At 53.5% G+C, this 9,749-nt stretch overlaps 1 long non-coding RNA gene across 1 annotated transcript; it reads left to right on the top strand.

Moving 5' to 3' along the window:
• The first annotated feature begins 2,134 nt into the window (after positions 1-2,134).
• Positions 2,135-9,126, top strand: LOC138110944 (uncharacterized). The gene is made up of 3 exons (XR_011151173.1): positions 2,135-2,262; positions 8,503-8,613; positions 8,699-9,126. It is a non-coding gene; the product is annotated as an uncharacterized lncRNA (long non-coding RNA).
• Positions 9,127-9,749: the final 623 nt, after the last annotated feature.

Here is a 9,749-nt window from a genome sequence, read left to right as displayed (position 1 = left end):
CCCCTGCATTAAAATGGAATTAAGGCCTGCAAAGTCCAACATCCCCAGGGCAGGGAGATCCATCATGAACTGCAGAGCCACAGGGGCACAGAATGGTCCCTGGAGCTCACAAACCTCCCACAGACAACACTTCTGGGGGGATTTTCTCTTTCTGCCAGAAATGTCTTTGATGCCAAGATTGAGGCAGGAAAGGTTCGTCTGCTGGGGCAGCGGCGTGAGGGAGAGGTGGATGAGTGGTGACTAAATCATGAACAGATCTGAAAAATCACTTCCTTAATTGCCAGACTTGGGGGAAATCCTTTTTCCTGGGTGTGGTAAAGGGAAAATTAGTATTTAAGTTCTGCTTTGGGCACATTAGGGGGAATTTTTCTGGTCACTGAAGGTCGTCAGTACAATTCCATGTTTTATCCTCCTGCTGCTGGAGAGGCCAGGGAGGTGTCCAGGCTGGAGTTAACTCATGGCTACAGCAACCTCCAGCACAAGGAAGGAAAATTTCAGTTCTCCAAGAATAAGAATTGGTGGATAACTGGGGAGAGCTGAACTTGAACCGGTGGCCTGAGAAAAACCGGGAATTTTGCCTTGTGGAAAGGAGTCATTTGTTGAGATGTGTCAGGGGAGGAGATGCCAGGGTACCCGCAGCTGATAAACAGAACGTGAATCCCGTGATGCTGTGGCACGGATCTGCCACTCCCTGGGATTACTGGGCAAGTTTGAGAGGTAAAATAGGGATATTGTCCCACCTGAGCACAGAAGGAAGGATGGAAAGGTGACGTGATTGAACAGACCCGAGGGACTGCAAAGCCCTGAGCGTGTCACGGCTCATTCCCTGGCTCCTGTCCCTCCATCCTTGTCCCCAGTCCCTCTCCAGCTCTCCTGGAGCCCCTTCAGGCCCTGCAAGGGGCTTGGAACTCTCCCTGGATCCTTCCCTTCTCCAGGTGAACATTCCCAGCTCTCCCAGCCTGGCTCCAGAGCAGCTCCAGCCCTCGGAGCATCCACGGATTCCTCTGGACTCGCTCCAGCAGCTCCAATTTTCCACCCAGCTGGGTTTGAAGCACCAATTGAGCTGATGAGGGGAGCAAATGAAGTGGAGAACTGGCCAAATATTGTGGTTCATGTGTTTGGGGATTATTGCCCCTGTGCCTGTGGGTTTGTCTGCAGGATGTCCGAGCACTTATTCATTTATTCATTTATTCATTTATTTATCTATTCATTTAATAAATGAGTGAGGTGCTGGGGCAGGACTCCAGAGCTCCCTGAGTGGCTGCAGGGAGTTTTTCCCATTGCCTCAGGGCAGCAGTGAGGGTTTGAGCCTGGGGGTCTGTCACTCCTTCGGGAAGGACAAGGACTGCTCTGCCTCCAGCTCAGTGCCTCTGGAACAGCTGGATCCAGGTTTCTGCAGTGCTGAGGAGCCCGTCTGCCTTCCAGAGGGAATTCTGTGTCCAAGCAGTGCTGGTGCAGCTCTGGTTGCTGCAGCTGCTCCATCCCAGGTCTCTCTCACTGGTCTGGAGGGAACCTGAGCTCCGGCTCTGGCCAAGGTCCTTGGCCCTGCACGTGGGGAGGTTTTGGGGACAAACCTCAGCCTCCCTCCCAGTTCAGCCCCAGTGCCACTCCTGATCCCAGGCATGTGGGGAGCCCCTCTGGATGCTGCTCTCCACCAGCCCCACTCCTTCCTCTGCCCAGCCACAAAGGAAAACTGTTCTGTTTTTAGGAGTGGGCATTTTTTGCTTCAAAAACTTGGGAAGAGCTGGCCCAGAGATGCCTCACAATTCATCACCTCATGCTCTGCACTGGTGGAGGCCCTGGCTTTGCAGACAGCTTTTAATGGATCATCTCACCGCTGTCTCCAGGTTTTCCATGACTTTTTGTCACCCAGGCAGCAAACAGATGTGCTGGGCTGTGTGTTGTACAGTACTTGAACCTTGACAGTGTGCCCCAGCCAAACCATTTCTGGTTATTTTTACCAGAGCCCTCAGAGTGGGACCAGGCTGGGATTACCCTCAGCAGCCTCACCTGGCCTTTCCACTCCAGCTGCAGCACATCAGCCCCAGGAGGGGTTTCAGCTCCAGTCTGAAGGCTCGAGGGGGGAGGTGAGATAGGTTTATATCTGCTCCCTGTCCTTTGCTGGTCTGTTGTTTGGAGTTCCTGGACTAACTTGGCTGCTGATCACTGGATGATTTTGTTGCTGCCATCATCTCAGTGCTGCTTGCCTGGATCAGGAGCCCCACCTGTTAGAGCCCTCAGGAACTCATCAAGGACTGAAAGGTAAACTGTGCTAAATTGGGAAAGAAGAAGCTGAAAGACTAAATCCCAAGACAGCAAGGAATAGATAAAAAATGACTGTCCTGCACTAGATTAAAACCAATCACGTTAACAGAAAAGTGTGTGCAGAGCTCACGGATGAAATAGAGAAACCAATCCAGCAATGTGAGCTCTCATGCACAGCAGTTGCAAAATGTGTATGTACGGTATTATGTAAAAGCTGTAAAATGTTAAGTAGAGTAGTCTGTAAGAGCAGGTAAAATGTATCAGTAAGTAAAGTGCATAAATATTGTGTTATGTAGAAGCTGTAAAAAGTATAAGTGTTCTGGTTTGGCCAAATTTAGAAATACATCCCCTGAAAGAAGGCACAACCACCCCTCCCCCACCAGCTTCGGGAAAAACACATTTTCCTTGAAGGAAAGTGAAGGAGATAAAACTATTTATTTAACAAGCACACCAGAAAAGGATAATAATGCTGAATAATAAAATCTCTCACTCTGGAGGAAAAACCTGGGAAAGTGTCAGAGTCCTCCCTTTGGTCTCCTCGGAGCTGGGGCTTGGCCCAGGGCCAGGCCCTCTGTGCCCGCTGGAAAGTCCTCCCGATGTGCTCTGAGGTTGAAGCAGTCCAGCAGAAAAGAGAAAATCCAAAATTCCAGGGAAGGAAAAAAGTTCAACCCTCAGTCTCCCTTTGGAGAAAAAGAAGCTGAAACTGGCCAAAAACCTGACCCAGGGAGCCGCAAGCCGGGTGCTTCCTCCCTCCCCTGCCGCAGCTGGAAACAAAGTCCCTGTCTCTGTGTGACCCTGAACAAGCTGCAAACTGCTCTGAAAAAGTTTTGCTCAGTTTTTCCTTCCCCCTCTCAGGCTCAGTTTAGAGGCATAGAAAGGCCCAAGAATTAATTTCTGGGCATAGGGCAGTGATATGGGATACACATCACAAAGTCACCCCAAGAGAGTAAGAAAAATGCACAAGTAGAGTGATGTGTTTATGTATCAGTGAAATGCGTAAGTAGGTAGAATGTAGGAGTACGAGAAGTGTGTAAGTGAGGTGTTATGTCAAAGCTGGGAGATGTGTGAACCCAGGGCTGTTTTAAACAATAAGATGCAGCTGCTGCAGGTTCAGGGCAGCGTTGCCTGCACTAATAAATCTGTGTGAGACAGGGAGAGGGGGAAGAGCTGTTGGTGTGCTCTACTCTGGGGGCAGGGACCACAGCAGGGCTGGCTTCCTCTGCCAGCTCGCCCAGCTCCGGAGAGTTTTCCCAGCTGTCCTCCCAGCCAGAGAGAAGGTGGTGCCTGCTGCCAGCCACCAGCGGCTTGGAGCTGGAGGAGGGCAGGGATGGATGGGAGGTTGGGAATTAGGAATTCCTGGCTGGGATGGAATTCCTTGGATCCCTGGCAGTGTCCCAGGCCAGGCTGGACATTGGGGCTGGGGGCAGTCTGGGACAGTGGGAGCTGTCCCTGCCATGGCAGGCGTGGGATTTAAGGTCCCTTCCATGCAAATCATTCCAGGATTCTGTGATTCCGTGGAAGAAGAGGGTGTTGGGCTCCTTGAAGAGATTTGTGTTCAGTCTGACAAACACCAGAAGTGCTGCTGCCAGTGGCAGCCCCGACAGGCAAAGGGAGGTGCAGACAAGGAGCTGAACCACAGGGCTGAGATTCATGTCCTGAGTTGTTTTATCCCAAGTTCCTGGTGGTGTTTTGCGCTGGGAGGCCTGGGATTGGTGTAATTCACACACAGATGGGCAGTGTCTGCAGCACCCCAGATGGGAGATAAAGAAACACCTTTGATTAATGGCCACAGCTGAGGCTCAGCAGCGCTGGGGGATGGGCTCACAAGTTATAAAATGAGATCTTATAAACCGGGCTCTGAATTGATTTAGAGTTGGGTTGTGTTAGAAGGGACCTCAAAGCCCATCCCACCCCTGCCATGGCAGGGACACCTCCCACTGTCCCAGGCTGCTCCCAGCCCCAATGTCCAGCCTGGCCTTGGGCACTGCCAGGGATCCAGGGGCAGCCACAGCTGCTCTGGGCACCCTGTGCCAGGGCCTGCTCACCCTCCCAGCCAGCAATTCCCAATTCCCAATCTCCCATCCAGCCCTGCCCTCTGGCACTGGGAAGCCATTCCCTGGCTCCTGTCCCTCCATGCCTTGTCCCCAGTCCCTCTCCAGCTCTCCTGGAGCCCCTTTAGGCCCTGCAAGGAGCTCGGAGCTCTCCCTGCATCCTTCCCTTCTCCAGGTGAACATTCCCAGCCTTTCCCCATAGATCAGTGGCTTCCCAGCTCCAGCCAGGACACTCTGGAGTCCTGTTCCAGCCCCTCCTGTGAGTGTGGAACACTTTCCTTGTACCTTTGTTTCCCCACCTGCTAAATTTGTTTTTCTTGGGGATTTTCCCTTTGTTTTTCTCTGCCAGAGAGGTTTTCTGTGAGCCCTGGACGTTACCAGCAGCACCCCTCAGTCAGTGCAGGGTTGCAAAGGAACCCAAAAATGATCTGTCCCAATCCCTTGACGGTGTAAAAAGCAGGGGACAGTTCCCTGTCCTCCTGGAACGGCCCCAGCCTCGCCAAATTCCTGCTGGGACTCACCACAGCCTTCCCTGAGTTTGCTTTCAGCAAAACCCTGAGTTTATACCTTTAAGAAAAGCTGTATAAACAAACAGTGAATAAACACCTGGGGTTCCTTTGATCAGGAGGAACCAAACCCATGGAGCCCCCGAATCACAGTGAAGCGATTTGCTGCTGTAGCTCTTAGGGACCGAGAGATATGGCTTGGAGAATTTAAAATTCACTGCAAGCCGTGCAGTCCTGGCAAATCATTCCTTCTCTGATTAATGAGCATTGTTTATGCTGTTCGTATTGAGCTCCAAGTGAACAAAACCCTTCCAAAGAGCAGCGTGAAACACTGGATTTGAATCCTGATGGTTCCGAGGTCGTGGAAACCTTGTCCAAACTCAGAAAATAAAAAGATCGGCTCCCTTGGTCCCTGCAAGGCTGGGATCAGCCCCAGCGCCGTGGTGGGATTTAATTCCCCATTAACAGGGGTTCATTTACAGCTCCTGCTGTTCCGTGGATAAATTGTGGCATTGCATGGGAGCTGTGGTCAGTCCTACTGTAGTTAATCAGATTAATCAGGCACTTCCTGCTTCTGCAGGTCCGGAGTGAATTCTGTGTCTCGTAGCGTCCTCATCCAAGTGTGGCCCTGCTGCTCAGTTTTGCTGGAATTGTGCTTTATTTTCCTCCTCATCAAAACCCAGAACGTGAAGGGAGCAGGGCAGTGACCACAGAATCCCAGGATGGTTTGGGTGGGAAGGACCTCAGAGCCCACCCAGTGCCACCCCTGCCATGGCAGGGACACCTTCCACTGCCCCAGGCTGCTCCCAGCCCCAATGTCCAGCCGGGCCTTGGGCACTGCCAGGGATCCAGGGGCAGCCACAGCTGCTCTGGCAATTCCAGCCCAGCCCCTCCCCACCCTCCAGCCAGCAATTCCCAATCTCCCATCCAGCCCTGCCCTCTGGCACTGGGAAGCCATTCCCTGGCTCCTGTCCCTCCATGCCTTGTCCCCAGTCCCTCTCCAGCTCTCCTGGAGCCCCTTTAGGCTCTGAGCTCTCCCTGGAGCCTTCTCTTCTCCAGCCCCTCAGGCACAGGATTTAGGCAGACCTAGGATATCAATCCATGAATTTGTTTGTGCCAGGCTTTAAGGCTGACTTTAATCTGGTAGAAAGAAGACAAGAGGCCCATGGGGAGGAGAAGGGAACACAATGGGATAATTGGATCCAGAATGTGGGGCTGTAGAATTCACGCTGAGCCAAGACAAAAGCTCAGCCTGGCCCAGGTAATGAGGAAGGAGACACAAAGGGGTGAATTTCCTACGTGCATCCATTAAAAAAGTTCAAATGAGAGCGGCACAGTTGGGTGGAGGAGCGAAAACCTTGTGGAGCCTTTGTGGTGCACGGGGACACACAGAGAGTTCATCTTTGGGAAAAGTTTGGAAGAGTCTCCTGTTGGGAAGGGCATTACCTGGAAATGGAAACTTCTGAGTTCTCCAAGACTGGCACAGGATCCCTCTTCCCTCCCAAAGCATCGGAGTGGTTTGGGTTTGGAACTGGCACAGGAGGGATGGCATCACTGTTCGCCTCCATCCCAAATGTGAGGGAATTCCGTGGGCTCTGGGAGCAGCCTGGGTTTCTGGGAGGTTGTAGCAGAGGAATTGCTGGAGTCTCCACCCCTGGGAGTGTTGAGAAAACGCAGGGATATGGCGTGGGGACCACGGAGAACATGTGGGGCTGGGACAATGCTGGCCTTGGTCTGGGAGGCCGTTCCCAACCCTGAGGATTCTGTGATTCCCTGAAAGGGCAAATCAGCCCCAAATGCAGAATTCTCATCCTTTAAAGCACTCGTTAACCACAGCCACCCCAGCAGCTCTGCCTGCATCCATCCCCTTCCCACACAGGGATCACCTGGATCCCCCGCTCGCAATCCAGGGATTCCTCTGCCATCGGAACAGCCGCATTTCCTTTTTCAGCTGCATGTTCCAGGTCCCTGTTTGCTGTCCAAGGCTGCCTGAGCTTCCGAGTCCCATCCGTGTGATCCCGGGGATCCCATGGGAGCACGGCGTGGTTGGGAAGGCTCCCAGGGATCCCATGGGAGCACGGCGTGGCTGGGAAGGCTCCCAGGGATCCCATGGGAGCACGGCGTGGTTGGGAAGGCTCCCAGGGATCCCATGGGAGCACGGCGTGGTTGGGAAGGCTCCCAGGGATCCCATGGGAGCACGGCGTGGCTGGGAAGGCTCCCGGGCATCCCATGGGAGCACGGTGTGGTTGGGAAGGCTCCCAGGGATCCCATGGGAGCACGGCGTGGCTGGGAAGGCTCCTGGGGATCCCATGGGAGCATGGCCTGGCTGGGAAGGCTCCTGGGGATCCCATGGGAGCACGGCCTGGCCGGGAAGGCTCCTGGGGATCCCATGGGAGCATGGCCTGGCTGGGAAGGCTCCTGGGGATCCCATGGGAGCACGGCCTGGCTGGGAAGGCTCTGCCCGTGCTTGGGAAGCACCAGGGATTGCCCAGTGCCGCTCATTTATGGCCCCATTCCAGGCAGGGAATAAAAAGGGCACGGAAGTGCCAAGTGCTCCATGTGCTGTTGTTATTCCAGGCTCTGTCACGGTTAATGATGGGCAGCAAATCCCCGGCAAAGGAGATAAAACAATTCCTCTGCCGCTGGAGGTCGAGTGCTCCTGCTGCAAACACTTTGATGGGCTCCATCCCACATCTCAGTCTTACAGCTGCCCCGAGGTTTCCTCACCAGCACTCGGCTGCTGAGCTGGAATTTTAAGCAGGGCCCATTTATGGGATAGTTGGAAGCTCCCAAATGTCAGCTTTGTCCCCTGGAAAGGCTGGAAAGACACGGAATGTGGGAGCACAGGTGGAGACCCTCTGGAGCCAGGAGCTGCCCCCCAAGCCCTGGCCACTGTGGAACCCAGCTCTTCCTCCTCCCCACATTTGGTCTTTTAGAAAATGTTTCAGGTTCACCCAAATGATCCTTTTTGACTCACCTGGGCCAAGGGAGCAAAGCCCAGCAGGAAAAAACGGGATAACATCCTTCCCTGAACTTCCCCAGGCTTTGGTATGTAAATAAATGAGCAAATGTGGAGAATTTTCTATCCCAAATCTCTGTGCCTGACCCCACCTTGTCCCAGCCCAGAGCTCTGAGTGCCACCTCCAGGAATTCCTTGGGCACCTCCAGGGATGGGCACTCCAAAGCTCCCTGGGCAGCCCCTGCCAAGGCCTGAGCACCCTTTCCATGGGGAAATTCCTGCTGCTGTCCACCCTGAGCCTGCCCTGGCCCAGCCTGAGGCCGTTCCCTCTCCTCCTGTCCCTGTTCCCTGGGAGCAGAGCCCGACCCCCCCGGCTGCCCCCTCCTGTCAGGGACTTGTGCAGAGCCACAAGGTCCCCCCTGAGCCTCCTTTGCTCCAGCCTGAGCCCCTTTCCAGCTCCCTCAGGAATTCTCCAGCCCCTTCTCAGCTCCCTCAGGAATTCTCCAGCCCCTTCCCAGCTCCGTTCCCTTCCCTGGACACGTTCCAGCCCCTCAAAGTCCTCTCTGAACTGAGGGGCCAGAACTGGACAGAGCCCTCGAGGTGCTCAGCAGTGCCAGCCCATGGGACAGTCCCTGTCCTGGTCCTGCTGCCACACTGATCCAAACATTTTCCTGTCCTTTCCCTGCTTTTAGCTGCAATTCCCTCTCCTCTCTCCACACAGCCATTTCCTCCCGGAGTTTAGCAAGGCAGTTTTGGAGCTGATGGATTTCCACATTCTTTATTCTCCCAGGTGCCCAGGTTGCAGATCCGCCCCTGTGGAGTCTCCCTGCAGGTAACTCTCATCTCAAATCACTGGCAAAATTTTCTTTAAAGCTCAATTTATGGAATTTATCAAATCAATTGCATTGCTTTGAAAGGGTTTAAGTCGAGTTCTGGAATAAGCAGTGAGCATCCCACCGGATCCTGCCTGGAGAGGACTCCCAGCATCTCCTTTCCCACAGTTAAAGCCTCACAAAGTCTGGAACTTTTTGGGTTTGACCACTACTGATCTCCAGTCTATTTCCATCTTGATCCAGAGGGATAACAATTGTCCTGAAATCCTATTTCCAAATACTGGGATGGATCAGAAACCTGCTGGAGCTGGGCTGTGCTCTGTGAATACCCAGCTCCCTCTTTGGCATTGGGGATGTTGGGAGATGAAAATAAAACCCATCACTTGTTATGAGGCAGTTTTGGCTTCCCCGGATGAATCCCAGAGATAAAGCCGGCGGATCTGTGTACATTAAACTCTGGCAGGCCGTTTGTTTCCCTTCCCAGTGGCAGAAATCCATCAGGAGTAAACAAATCCCTGCTCTTATCAGGGTGCTCTGTGTGGGCTGGGCTCGGAGATAAGGCCACACTTATTTATCACAGGGTGATGGTGCAGCCTCAGGGAGCTCCAGGTGCCCCCAGGGACTGGGAATTCTTCTGGAACATCGGTGCTTTGTGGCTTCTTCTGTACTTTCCCTTCTCAGCTCGGTACAATCAAATCGTGGGATTGTGGAATCCTTGAGGTTGGGAGAGACCTTTGGGATCCTGGCATCCATCAGCCCAGCACCTCGTTCACCACTGACCCGTGGCCTCAAGTGCTGCATCCACTCCTTTCTGGAACATTTCCAGGGATGAGGACCCCACCATTGCACTCCGCAGTTGCTTTATAACCTATTCCATGTTTTTTTTCCTGAATCTCCAATGGGAACCTCACCTGGCACAACGTGGTGCCAATAACACCAAGGTTGTGGGTTCAATCCCCATTTATTTAAGAGCTGGACTCAATCCTTGTGGGTCCCTTCCAACTGGGAATATCCTGTGAACCTGAATCCTGAGGCCGTTCCCTCTCCTCCTGTCCCTGTTCCCTGGGAGCAGAGCCCGACCCCCCCGGCTGCCCCCTCCTGTCAGGGACTTGTGCAGAGCCACAAGGTCCCCCCT

This window comes from Aphelocoma coerulescens, chromosome 5, assembly GCF_041296385.1.
Source record: "Aphelocoma coerulescens isolate FSJ_1873_10779 chromosome 5, UR_Acoe_1.0, whole genome shotgun sequence".
Classification (NCBI taxonomy): domain Eukaryota; kingdom Metazoa; phylum Chordata; class Aves; order Passeriformes; family Corvidae; genus Aphelocoma; species Aphelocoma coerulescens.
The sequence above is the reverse complement of the archived record's forward strand: the minus strand, read 5'-3'. Positions and strand labels throughout refer to the sequence as shown.